Here is a 14,589-nt window from a genome sequence, read left to right as displayed (position 1 = left end):
GCATATTGGTGAAGAAGTACTGTACTGCTCGGACGGGCAGGAGCAGCTGCAGGGGATCTCACTTCACATACAGATATTGCTGTGGTGGAGACATACCAGGTATAGAGACTCCCGCTCTCACCCCCTCACCTTCCGCTCTCACTACCTCACCCTGCACTCTTGCCCTGGTCACACCCTCACCCTGCTCTCACACCCTCACCCTGCGCTCTTGCCCTGCTCACCCTAACCCTGCTCTCACACCCTCATCCTCCTCTCACTCCCACACCTCACTCTCACACTCTCACCCTGCTCTCACACCCTCACCTTTCTCCCACACCTCACTCTCACACCCATAACCTCACCCCACCCTCACCCGGCCCTCAACTTTATAGACATGTTATAACACCCACCCACACAGCCCAAACTTTGACAATTTTTTTAAAACAGGTTTATGCACCAGTTGATGCCCCACTTCCGCTGTAGCTCCAACCACAATATCCTCAGCAATGGCAACCTCTGACATATTGCCCCCCGCCACCCAAGGGAAGGGGCCCTGTCTGTTTTGTCAATCCCGGGCCCCACATTGATGGCAGCCCTGCGTACCATGCCTTCACACACAGATGGAGACTGAAAGTGTGGATGGATTACTGTGAAATAGGCATTTATGGGCAGCTACCACACGAGAGCACGTCATTATTTATTTCTGCTTTCTGTGATTTGTAAGTTAATATTTACTTAAATGATTATTAAGATGAATATTGACAAAATATAACATTACAACAATGCTGAGAAGTCATGTGATGGGAATTTTCTTTCTGACTTCCTTATACCAATACGCTGAGAAACAGAATGGAATGTGATTTATGTACACAATTCACTACATGTGACTGACGTTATGCTGGGAGGAGCTATTTCTTTTAACTTATACATACAATTCCCTTCTTTGTTCTTTCTTACTACAGACAAGTGTTGGAGCTAAGGTAAGTTTCATGTATTATTCACAGGCTGCAATAGGTTGCAGCATATCACAACAAACCAGTGTTTACAATGTATTATGTTTTGAATTATCACAGTCTGTATTTAAAAGCATTTGCTATGTTTAATACGAATCTCACTCTGAAGAGCTTGATGCAGATTTATTTCGATAACAGACTTTAGAGATAGCAGTGTTCGCTGGAAGGGAAGCAAGCATTCACGTAACTTACTAACAGGTCTTAGCTCAGCTATTTAGCACTGGAAGCTTTCTTTTCCTTTAAGTTAATCAAATATAAATAATATACAGTGGTGAAAGTAAGGCAGTACCATCAAACTATTAGAGGTCGCTATGTACCGCCCGACTACCTTACCGCCACGGCACCGCTATTATCTCCACAGTGCGACGCTGTGCAAGTCATAATGTTAAGTGCCGCTACAATACATCACCCCCATTGTGCTTTATAACCATTGCAGGGAAATTATACTAAATATTCCATTTGAATGAATGGCGGTAAGGTGCAATCAGGGAGATTACTAGGGGTATATTTACTAAAGTGAGAGTTTTTAGAAGTGGAGATGTTGCCCATAGCAACCAATCAGATTCTACTTAACATTTAACTAGCACATTCTAGAAGATAATAGATAGAATCTGATTGGTTGCTATGGGCAACATCTCCACTTCTAAAATCCCTCACATTAGTAAATTTACCCCATAGACTCTTCAGGGAGTCAGGGAGATTGAGTCTCCCTTACAATCAGGGAGAGTTGGCATGTATGTGTCACACCACCTGTCACAACCCCTGCCCTGGTTGCATGCGCCTAGAGTGCCGAAGAATGGGGGCATGTTGCTCTTGCAGGAGATGAACCAGGGCACAGGACTAACATTTTTTGGTCTAGTTGGGGAGTGCTGCTTTTCACAGATATTTTTTTATATTTTTCCCCATACTTCAGGGTGAAGAAACTTTTGTCTTTATTACGTTGTTTCACCCCGAACACTGGTCCTTTTTTTTAGGACCGAAATGTAATAATAAAAACTTTGTTTTCCACCTTTGGAGATTGCTTTTCATTGATCTCTTTTTATTGCTTTCAAAGTTTGTTGTGTAGCTGTACTTTATCAATATATTTTTTTTATGATCCATTTCACGACATCAAACTTAATGTGTGCTTTATACATGGTCTTAAAGAGCAATCTTTTAGGCCCCTATTTACTACAATCTGCATGTAAAATGCGGTTGTAGTGTGATATTTTCGACTAAATTTGCATTGCGAATTTAGGAAATATCACTTGGATGCACCAACATCTTCATGCAGGGCATACTTGCTGCGCCATTCAGGGGGCGTGTAATTCTCCACCCAAAAGGAATATCTAGTTCCACCTATGACTTTGAATTCTACGAGGTGTTAGGCACTAGCGCTATAGTGTTTCTCACTTAGATGTCGGAAGCTGCTGGGCACACGAGTTGTCCAGACTCGTAGGTAAGTATCATAAAGGAATGGGGAGGTTTGTGTCCAGCGCTAACCTAAAGAGTGATGGCTTAAATCAATATGTGACCTGTACACATCCTTAAATACTACGTGTTCAGCATATAGGAAAACTTGAAAAAAAGGAAGAAAACAGAGTGGGTATATGTCTAAATAAATTGTATTTATTATAAAAATTTAAATTGTTGTAATAAAATATGGCAACAGTATTGGCAATAGTACCTGTTGGTATGGCACTTACTAGGAGAAGGCAGATGGCTCCTTTAGGGTGCCTCTTTCCGTAGGTTAGAGCTACACCTACGTGCACCTATGGCCAGTTGCTCTAGAGATGATTGAGCTGTCAATAATGTGCTCAGTACAAAAAACCTCCTTGTAAAACCACCCTGGTTGCAGGTTACATAAGTGGACTCCTTAAGGGTGTCCCTTTCCGTATAGCACTTAGTGCCTACGTCTCCCTTTTAACACTAATCGTGACAACCTTCCGGGTGTATGTATATAGTCTCACTTGCGTCAAAATACCTTATGCTTGGGTATATGGCATAGGTAATGATGGATCTCTGTTTATGTTCACACACTGTCCTCCTGTATGTGCGTGTCAAGTCTTATGGAGGTACAGATGTAGTGAGGGGTCTTGGTCTGCCCTTGCTAAGGGGTGACCTTCCGCATGATTAGCTGTAACATATGTCCCCTCAGAAACAGTGCTGAACAGAAAAAATGTGTGTGAGTATCCAGCGGCGGCGTCCCGCACTGCTGGTCTTACCGGTGGTGATCACTTTCGTGTGGAGCTTCACCGCATCCCGTGTGGACTCTGTCAGCCGATGGTTGGAGAATCACCTTCCTCCTGCTGAGACGTCGCTTGTTGAGACTGAGTCCGGGAAACGTTGTGCCGCGTAAAGCTGCACCTATCAGGAATACATGACTAAGATACACAGCAAGTCCAAAATACAAAGATCGAAACAAAACACTAAAATACTAGAAATAGCCAAGAGAAAGTGCAATTTCTCGATCTTGAGATATTTATAAGTGACAATCAGATACATACAAGAACATATAAGAAAAACGTAGATGTAAATAGTTACATACTATCTACCAGTGGGCACCATAAAATTTGGCTTGAAAACATACCAAAAGGACAGTTTAGAAGAATTAGGCGCAATTGTTCAAAATTAGAGGATTATGAAGAACAAGGCAGACAACTAAGTGACCAGTTTATTGAAAAATCATACGATCCTATAATAGTGAAACAAGCTTTTACAGAGGCAAAATTAATGGAAAGACAATCACTGTTAGCAAAAAAGACGTTAGGAGATAAAGATAAAAAAGAACAGATTTATTTTATCACACAATTTAATAAATCAGCCAACATAATCAAACAAAGTCTGAAGAAACATTGGGACATTTTACTACAAGATGATGATCTTCACAAGATACTTGGGACTACTCCAGACATTGTCTTCAGAAAAGCCCCAGACATAAAAATGAAATTGGTGAAAAAACAAATAAAACCTACTTCCTACATACAAACCTCATTACCATTTACAGAACAACCTAAGGGATTCTTATACCGTGGCAAGTGTGCAGGGTGTTAAAACATGCTAAATAGAACCACAAAAAGACACGTAGAATTCCACTCCAATACAGTGGATAAAACTTTTCGAATTAATCAACAAATCACATGTGATACGAAAGGGGTCATATACATGCTCAGATGTGGTGAATATATAGGCAGGACGACAAGACCACTCAAGAACAGGCTGTATGAACATATATACGGAACATCAAGATTGGCTATGACAACCATAGTGTCTCAAGACACTATAAGGAGGTACATAGATCCGATCCATAAGGTTTGTTTTTTATAGCCATAGAACAACCACAGAGAAATTGGAGAGGGGGCAATCATTTGAACATCTTGGATAAACAAGAGATGAAATGGATTTTTAATTTGAAAACTATGACACCGAAAGGATTGAATGTAGACTTTAACAACAGTATACTAATTAAATGATTGATCTTGGAATATACTAGTGGAATGGAGATATTATATAAAGTGGATTCATTAACTAGAGACACAATAGATATACACATATAACTATGTAGGGTTAACAATGTGCGGTAAGTACATTAGTATCCAATAATAAATAAGGGCACTATGAGCAAAAAAACAAAACAATGAGATCGTGCACACTACCATACCAACTACAATAACTGGCACATTGATATATATAGTTATCCTCCGTTTTATACTGATATACAATTTCAGTTATATTTATTTATTCATTAGTATTTGTCTACTACTTTTACAATAAGTATTAAGAATGTATCAATCAGAAATATAACGGAATCATTTAGATATTGGGGTAGGTTTAAGATTCATAAATTTCCCCACTATGTGTACCATAATAGATTCATGCACAATACCTAATTGATTAGAGTGTATGGCACGTACAGTTTTTATATTATAGTATATAAAACAATAGATTAGACATCCATTAAACATCATCACTGAATAATATAGAGTGATCTACACCACTTAGAAAGCGCGACATTGCGGTCAAGCTACATAATATATTCTCTTAATTTTCACTTTCACAGAGTTATCTCTGATAATGTGCTCCATTCCCCACTTTTTTCATGCATAACATAGAGAGATGCAATGTAAGAACGGATTTAGTGACATACAGCCTTAGTGGATCCACCGGTTTATTTACAAGTACATTCATATTAGGGGTGAGCGGGTTCCGATTTCTGAAATCCGAACACCCCCAAGCCCCCCCGATCCGAGGCCGATCCAAGTCAGGCTCGACTTTTCCCGCCTGACTCGGATCTGAAATCGAGGCAAAACGTCATCATCCCGCCTTCCGGGTCTCGCGGGTTTTGGATCCTATATAAGGTACCTGCGTCGGCGCCATTTTCTCACTCGGCTGTGGACAGTGAAGAGGGAGGGTGGGAGTTAGGGCTGGCTGGGCTGTGTAGTGTAGTGCAGTGTAGTGTTGTGCTGTGCTGCGCTGTGCTGCTGTTGTCCATAGGGGCTGTGTCCACTCCTCCAAAGTCCATAGGGGCTGGCTGTGTTGTGCTGTGCTGCTGTTGTCCATAGGGGCTGTGTCCACTCCTCCAAAGTCCATAGGGGCTGGCTGTGTTATGCTGTGCTGCTGTTGTCCATAGGGGCTGTGTCCACTCCTCCAAAGTCCATAGGGGCTGGCTGGACTGTGTTGTGCAGTCAGTTGTCCATAGGGGCTGTGTCCACTCCAAAGTCCTGTGCAGAGTTCCAGTCCTAAAGGGGTGCTGTAGTGTTGTCCAGGGGGTGCGAATTGTGTGCGCAGTAGCCGCACGTGCATCAACAAAGTAGTGCCAAGCGTGCGCCTGTGTCATAAGTAAAAGGCCGGCTGGCTTGACCGTTAAAGGGTGCTGTAACCCCAAAGTACACTCCAAACAAAATTAAAAAATATTTTCTGTGTTTGTGAATTGTGTGCGCAGTAGCTGCACGTGCATCAACAAAGTAGTGCCAAGCGTGCGCCTGTGTCATAAGTAAAGGGCCGGCTGGCTTGACCGTTAAAGGGTGCTGTAACCCCCAAAGTACACTCCAAACAAAATAAAAAAAATATTTTCTGTGTTTGTGAATTGTGTGCACTGTGGCTGCACGTGCATCAACAAAGGAGCAGCGCCAAGCGTGCGCCTGTGTCCCATAAGTAAAGAGCCGGCTGGCTTGACCGTTAAAGGGTGCTGTAACCCCCAAAGGGCACTCCAAACAAAATAAAAAAATATTTTCTGTGTTTGTGTGCGCCTTAGCCGCACGTATATATCAATATAACTTAAATGGAGGACCAAACTTTCTCAGATAAAAATAAAATAGGGAAAGATCGAGAACCACTTCCTCCTAGTGCTGAAGCTGCTGCCACTAGTCATGACATAGACGATAACATGCCATCAACGTCGTCTGCCAAGGCCGATGCCCAATGTCATAGTAGAGGGCACATACAATCCCAACTGACAAAGTTCAGGAAAATGACCTTGAAAAAAACATTTAAATCATCTGAAGAGAAACGTAAACTTGCCAATATGCCATTTACGACACGGAGTGGCAAGGAATGGCTAAGGTCTTTCCCTATGTTCATGACTAGTGGTTCAGCTTCACATGACGATGGAAGCCCTCCTCCCACTAAAAAAATCAAACGAGTTAAGCTGGCAAAAGCACAGCGAAGAACTCTGCGTTCTAAGGAGATATCACAAATCCCCAAGGAGAGTCCAAGTGTGGTGGCGGTTGCTATGCCTGACGTTCCCAGCACTGGACGGGAAGAGGTGGCTCTTTCCACCATTTGCACGCCCCCTGCAAGTGCTGAAAGGAGCACCCACAGTCCACTTGCTGATATGCAAATTGAAGATGTCACTGTTGAAGTACAACAGGATGAGGATACTGGTGTAGCTGGCGCTGAGGAGGAAGTTGGCGAGGAGGATTCTGATGGTGATGTGGTTTGTTTAAATCAGGCTCCGGGGGAGACAGTTGTTGTCCGTGGGATGAAAAAGCCCATCACGGTCATGCCTGGGCTGAAGACCAAACATTCCACCTCTTTGGTCTGGCAATATTTCTATCCAAATCTGGACAACAACTGTCTTGCCATATGTACCATATGTAAAGGTGAAATAAGTAGGGGTAGGGACGTTAACCACCTAGGAACATCCTCCCTTATACGGCACCTGCAGCGCGTTCATAAAAAGTTACTGTCAAGTTCAGAAACTTTGGCTAAGACCGTAAGCAGTCCAGGGACACCTAAATCCCTTTGTCCTGTTGTATCCAAGCGCCTGCAAACCACACCGTCAACTCCCTCCTCGTCAATTTCCTCCTTAGGATCGGAAGTAGTCCTGCAGGCCATGTCACTGGCACGACTGACTCTCCTATCCGGGATTCCTCCGGAGGATCCTGCATTGCTACGCCTCCTGCTGCCACTGCTGCTGTTGATGCTGCTGGGAGTCGTTCATCATCCCAGAGAGGAAGTAGGAACACCACTACTTTTATTAAACAATTGACCCTCCAACAGTCCTTAGCGAGGAGGATGAAGTACGACAGCAGTCATCCTGAAGCAAAACGTATAACTGAGGCCTTGACTGCTATGTTGGTGCTAGACGTGCGTCCGGTATCCGCCATTAGTGCAGTGGGATTTAGACAATTGATGGAGGTAGTGTGTCCCCGGTTCCAAATTCCATCTAGATTCCACTTCACTAGGCAGGCGATACCGAGACTGTACAGAAACGTCAGAAAAAGTGTCCTCAGTGTCCTGAAAAATGCTGTTGTACCCAATGTCCACTTAACCACGGACATATGGACAAGTGGAACAGCGCAGACTAAGGTCTATATGACTGTGACAGCCCACTGGGTAGATGTATCACCTTACGCAGCAACAGCAGCAGCGTCACCAGTAGCAGCATCTCAGAAATGCCAGCTCGTTCCAAGGCAGGCTACGCTGTGTATCACCGGTATCAGTAAGAGGCACACCGCCGACAACCTCTTAGAGAAACTGAGGGAAATCATCGCCCAGTGGCTTACCCCACTTAGACTCTCCTGGGGATTTGTGATATCTGACAACGCCACCAATATTGTGCGGGCATTACATCTGGGCAAATTCCAGCACGTCCCATGTTTTGCTCACACAATAAACTTGGTGGTGCAGAATTTTCTGAAAAGCGACAGGGACGTGCAGGAGACGCTTTGGGTGGCCCGAAAAATTTCTGTCCACTTTCGCCATTCAGCGACTGCGTGCCGAAGACTGGAGCGCCAGCAAACACTCTTGAACCTGCCCCGCCATCACCTGAAGCAAGAGGTTGTGACGCGGTGGAACTCAACCCTCTATATGCTTCAGAGGATGGAGGAGCAGCAAAAGGCCATTCAAGCCTATACATCCACCTATGACATAGGCAAAGGAGTGGGTATGCACCTGACTCAAGCGCAGTGGAGAATGATTTCTGTGTTGTGCAAGGTTCTCCAGCCCTTCGAACTTGCCACACGTGAAGTCAGTTCAGACACTGCCAGCTTGAGTCAGGTTATTCCCCTCATCAGGCTTTTGCAGAAACAGCTGGAAAAAGTGAAGGAGGAGCTAAGACGGAGCGATTCCGCTCGGCATGTGGGACTTGTGGATGAAGCCCTTCATTCGCTTTGCCAGGATTCCAGGGTGGTCAATCTGTTGAAATCAGACCACTACATTTTGGCCACCGTGCTCGATCCTAGGTTTAAAGCCTATGTGGTGTCTCTCTTTCCGGCCGACACAAGCCTGCAGCGGTGCAAAGACCTGCTGGTGAAAACACTGTCAGCTGAAGCGGAACGTGACACGTCAACAGCTCCTTCTTCATTTTCTCCTGCAACTGGGGCTGCCAGGAAAAAACTTAGGTATCCTAAGCAACCCACTGGCGGTGATGCAGGGCAGGCAGGACCAAGTTTGGACATCTGGTTCGGACTGAAGGACCTGGCAACAATTTCTGACATGTCTACTGTCACTACATATGATACTGTCACCATTGACAGAATGGTGGAGGATTACATCGGTGACAGCATCCAAGTAGGCATGTCAGACAGTCCATACCTGTACTGGTAGGAAAAAGAGGCAATTTGGAGGCCCCTGTACAAACTGGATCTATTTTACCTGAGTTGCCCCCCTCCAGTGTGTACTCCGAAAGAGTGTTTAGTGCAGCCGGGAACCTTGTCAGCGAAAGGCGTAGGAGGTTGCTTCCACAAAATGTGGAGAAGATGATGTTCATAAGAATGAATTATCAACTCTTTCAGGGAGACCAGCCTCCAGAACGTACAGAGGGACCTGTAGTGGTGGATTCCAGCAGGGACGAGTTAATACTCTGTGAGGATGAGGATGTACACAACACTGAAGAGGGTGAGGAATTGGTGGATGAGGAGGATGAGGACGACATCTTGCCTCCGTAGAGCCAGTTTGTTCAGGGACAGATTAATTGCCAGCTTGTTTTGTGGGGGCCCAAACGAACCAATCATTTCAGCCACAGTCGTGTGGCAGACCCTGGCGCTGAAATAATTTCTTTGTTAAAGTGTGCATGTCCTGTTTATACAACATAAGGGAGGGTGGGAGGGCCCAAGGACAATTCCATCTTGCACCTCTTTTTTTTCTTTGCATTATGTACAGTTTGGGGCCTAGTTTTTCAAACTGCCATCCTGTCTGCCACTGCAGTATCACTCCTAGATGGGTCACGTGTTTGTGCCGCCCACTCGTGTCGCTTAGCATAGTCATCCAGCTACCTCGGTGCAACCTTTTGGACATAAAAACACTATTGCGAGGTGTGAGGTGTTCAGAATAGACTGGAATTTAGTGTAAATTAAGGTTATTGAGGTTAATAATAGCATAGGAGCAGAAAAACCAACACATTCTGTGATTTTAGCTGTTTTTATGTTTTTTTAAAAAAAAAATACAGATCCAAAACACAAAACCCTGAACCCAAAACACGGAAGGGTTGTTTTGGCAAAACCAATCCAGATCCAAAACACGAAGAAAGATCCAGATCCAAAACACAAAACACGAAAAGTGGCCGGTGCACACCCCTAATTCATATAACAGCAATGAATCCAGAGAAGATCGAGGGATAAGAAACATACTATATAACCATGATTGACAGGAAGAGTCACGCCCATGCGTCATGATTGGAGGACTGATGAATTTAAGCAACACCCATGTGCTTGCGTGTAACCTTGAGGAAGGCCCACAGGCTGATACGCGTTGTTCCACACGCGACACGTGACCCCATACCGGCTGCTTGCATATGCAGCAGGAGACAAAACAGCAGCTTCACGAGGCACACCGTTTCCAGGACTCAGGACCTCATTCAGAGTCGGTCGTTGCGGCCGTGCGGTCGTACGGGAAAAGGGCCGGATATACAAATGATGCACTCGCAAGTTGCGTCCTTAATATCGGATCGGTAGCTGCCTGACCAAGGGGAGGATGCGGCCGGAAGTCAAAAATATACGCCCCCTTCTCGTATGCATTACACGTCATCTCCGGGCATATAAGGATTAATCGAGACCTTCGGAACTGGTCGTAGAGCTTAAGGTAGACCATCCCCTCTCTTAAGCACTACGATCATGTCAGTGTAAAAACATCCCATGTCACGTGTGCTATGACTCTACTTTGTTAATTATGCACTCCCATAAAACGCAGTTCGCATAATTAGGCACGCCTGCGTTCGGATCTCCACTCCCCCGTTTTCAAGCACCTTCCCCTGTTACCACCCACAAACGCCTCATCCTGTCACTCAAACTACCGACCTGGCTATGTTCAAGGAGAGAGAAATTTCTGATCGTAGCAGCTAGTTTGCGCACGCGCATTGCGATCTTTACGCATGCGCAGTTTAGCGAACATCGGTGGCGTACGACCGTGCGGCCGCTACGACCTACTCTGAATGAGGTCCTCAGTCTCAACAAGCGACGTCTCAGCAGGAGGAAGGTGATTCTCCAACCATCGGCTGACAGAGTCCACACGGGATGCGGTGAAGCTCCACCACGAAAGTGATCACCACCGGTAAGACCAGCAGTGCGGGACGCTGCCGCTGGATACTCACACACATTTTTTCTGTTTAGCACTGTTTGTGAGGGGACGTATGTTACAGCTAATCATGCGGAAGGTCACCCCTTAGCAAGGGCAGACCAAGACCCCTCACTACATCTGTACCTCCATAAGACTTGACACGCACATACAGGAGGACAGTGTGTGAACATAAACAGAGATCCATCATTACCTATACCATATACCCAAGCATAAGGTATTTTGACGCAAGTGAGACTATATACATATACCCGGAAGGTTGTCACGATTAGTGTTAAAAGGGAGACGTAGGCACTAAGGGGGTCATTCAGACCCGGTCGTTAGCGCCGATGCGCTCGGACCGTGTTGATGCCCCCCCACAGAGCATGCGCGCGACAGCGCCGGCGCCGTCGTGCGCATGCGTGACACCCACTACGACCGACAGCGCCGGTCGTAGCGGGTCTTGATCCAAAGGGGGCGAGCTGTCGATGTTGATTGACAGCTCGCCCCGTTTGGAAGGGGGGGTGGCAGCCCAAACGGGGACGTTCCCATGGAAACGCCTACCGTTTGGGGGCGGCCCCACTGACATCACTAGTGATGTCAGTAGAGAGCTTCTGGCTCAGACAGAGCCGAAAGCTCTCCGGGGCTTACGACAAGGGAGACCCTACCCTAGGGTCTCGTCGTAAGCCCCGATGATCGCGATGGTCAAGACCATCACCTTAGGCGGTCGTAAGGCTGTGGGTGTTAACCCACAGCCTTACCACCGCAAAGGAGGACGTCTTGAAAATTCAAGACGTCCTCCCCTCATTCAGACCGACCGCACGCTCTGTGCGACCGGCTCTGAATGAGGTCCTAAGTGCTATACGGAAAGGGACACCCTTAAGGAGTCCACTTATGTAACCTGCAACCAGGGTGGTTTTACAAGGAGGTTTTTTGTACTGAGCACATTATTGACAGCTCAATCATCTCTAGAGCAACTGGCCATAGGTGCACGTAGGTGTAGCTCTAAATTACGGAAAGAGGCACCCTAAAGGAGGCATCTGCCTTCTCCTAGTAAGTGCCATACCAACAGGTACTATTGCCAATACTGTTGCCATATTTTATTACAACAATTTAAATTTTTATAATAAATACAATTTATTTAGACATATACCCACTCTGTTTTCTTCCTTTTTTTCAAGTTTTCCTATATGCTGAACACGTAGTATTTAAGGATGTGTACAGGTCACATATTGATTTAAGCCATCACTCTTTAGGTTAGCGCTGGACACAAACCTCCCCATTTCTTTAGTTCCACCTATGGGCATATCTTTTCACTCAAGGGAGTATCCTGCAGTGGCAGGTGAAAGCTGTAGTACTAATAGCAGCACGGGCAGGGTAGAGGGGTATGGAGGGACAGGATAATGCTTGGTGGGAAGGGGGAATAGGGGGTGCAGTCACACACATACAGTCCACACATATACACATACATGCAGTCCCACATATATACACATAGATGCAGTCCCACACATATACATAGTCCCACATATATACACATGCATACAGTCCCACACCCACAGTCGTATACATACAATAGCACACATACACTGTCACACACATAGATATAGTCATACACATAATTACAGTCTCACACTTATACACAGTCACACATACATAACACATACACACACATACATACTGTCACATACAAATACACAAACATATGTACTGTACTGTCACATACATAGATATAGTCATAATTATGCACAGTGTCCCCCCTCCTTGTTACTACCTCTGCAGTTCTCCTCTCCCTCATGCTGATTGCATCCTGCTGTACACTGGTCCATGTAGCCCCGCCCCCTTACCCCTGCACAGACTTCTCCCTTCCTCGACCTCTTCTCTTCACTGTTAGTTCCTTCAGCACGCAGTACACTTTTGCACTACACAGCTGTGAAATCAAAGGCATGGGGGACCCGGAGCACTTACCCTCTGTGCTTTCCTCCACCCCCCTTAATTCCAGCTCTGGACCCGTTATTACTACACTACTGCTTTCCTGCCTTCTCTCCATCTCTGCCCCTCCCGGTTTCTCTGCCCGCAGCGCAGCTCCCATCACAGGGCGCCCCCACCCTGAGCACTAAACACTCCTACCTACAGTATTACTTACTTATGCAGGGGGTAGGAGGAACCGCTGCTAACGCTGAAGCAGGAGAACAACTCTCGTCTCTGCCTGCACGCTGACAACTCAGGCTCTGCTGGCTTCTGCTTCCTTCATGGGCGAGGCAGCTTACGTTACCAACAACCCCGCGGTGCGTGGCCAGCCTATTTTAAAGACCGATGTCAGATGGTGACCTGGCCTCTGTCACAACGAGGCTGTGGGGAATGCAGGGGATTTTATAAGGGTTGCGGGGGAGCGGGAGGCTTGTAAAGAAATACGGAGCCTTCTGCAAGAATCGGGAGGGTTGGCAAGTATGATGCAGGGACAGAGCTTACGATAAAGCTCTGACCCTATGATACCTCTTTGCACACTTCTCAAGGGAATTTTTCGCAAAAAATACTCTTGAGATGGTGTCTACGCATGCACCTGTGGCTACAACCCCCACACCAGGCCCCCCCCGCGTGACTTTCCCCGCAACTTTCTCCTTTCCCCCTCTAACAGCTGACAATTACCAGTGATCCTTTGAGCTCTCTCCTCCGGACAGCTGGTCTCCAGGCTCCTGGTCTGTGACCCCGGTCATCTAGAGTGTGCTGTAAACTGAGATGCCGGTTTAGAGCACAGCTGGCCGGGGTCACGGTGCAGGAGCCCTGGCGACCAGCTGACTGGTAAGTAAGCAGGTAAGTGTTAAATTTTTTTCTTTTACAGTGATCAGCTTGTGGTCTATTTAGACCACACAGCTGATAACAGGGGGCCAGCTTTAGTTTTTCACGAAAGCTGCTCCAAAAGCCCTTTAATACATTTCAGTGAAACTAAAATAATGTGAAAAGGGCGTGATAACACCCTAAGTCACATTATTTTAGTAAAAAAGGTTGATAAATAGGTGCCATTAGGTGCCATAATCTTATTGTGAAGGGACCTAGATTAGAAAGCTGTGCATTTTAAGTTCTTTACTCATAAGGGGGAAATTTATCACGATGTGATAAATGTTTTTAGTCTTCACTTTGCAATGTGAAAATGTGCATTTTCACACAAATTTAGCAGTAATCTCTTGCTGGGAGATGGCTCCGATAAAAGCCCATTCTGGTGAAGAGCTGGAAGCAGAGTTTGCATCCAAGGCACTTACTACTCATGCGTGGTCGTCGGCCGGTGCATGCGTCAGTGTAGAACGCAGGAGAGGGATCTGTAGGATTCCTCTCCAAAAGAAACCTTGATACAGGCAAATGCCTTCTTCACATGGCATTAGCTATCAGGGCCAAGCTCCAGAATAGAAAGCTATGGAGGTTGCTTTACGGTTAGAAATAGAGAGGCTGTGGCAGATATCAGAGATATCTGCTGTGGTCCCTCCATATTAAATCCGGGGGATCCTTAATATTTTGCAGGTACCCATGGAATTTTTTTTTCTTCAGGGGATATTCTGCAAATCTTAAATGATAAATAGGCCCCTAAATATTGCAAGTAGCACCCTCTTACCACCTTGTCTTCATATTAATA

General features: G+C 45.7%; 1 protein-coding gene across 1 annotated transcript in view; it reads left to right on the top strand.

Moving 5' to 3' along the window:
- The first annotated feature begins 920 nt into the window (after positions 1-920).
- The window catches only part of LOC148509031 (baculoviral IAP repeat-containing protein 1-like), a 109,128-nt gene continuing 95,459 nt past the window's right edge, over positions 921-14,589 (top strand). The window contains exon 1 of the mRNA XM_088443774.1: positions 921-959. The gene's annotated coding sequence lies outside the window, so the exon portion shown is untranslated. The remainder of the gene's footprint in view (positions 960-14,589) is intronic.

Source organism: Taudactylus pleione, unplaced genomic scaffold (genome assembly GCF_031769625.1).
Source record: "Taudactylus pleione unplaced genomic scaffold, aTauple2 ptg000333l, whole genome shotgun sequence".
Taxonomy (NCBI): domain Eukaryota; kingdom Metazoa; phylum Chordata; class Amphibia; order Anura; family Myobatrachidae; genus Taudactylus; species Taudactylus pleione.
This window is presented reverse-complemented; position numbering and strand designations above follow the sequence as displayed.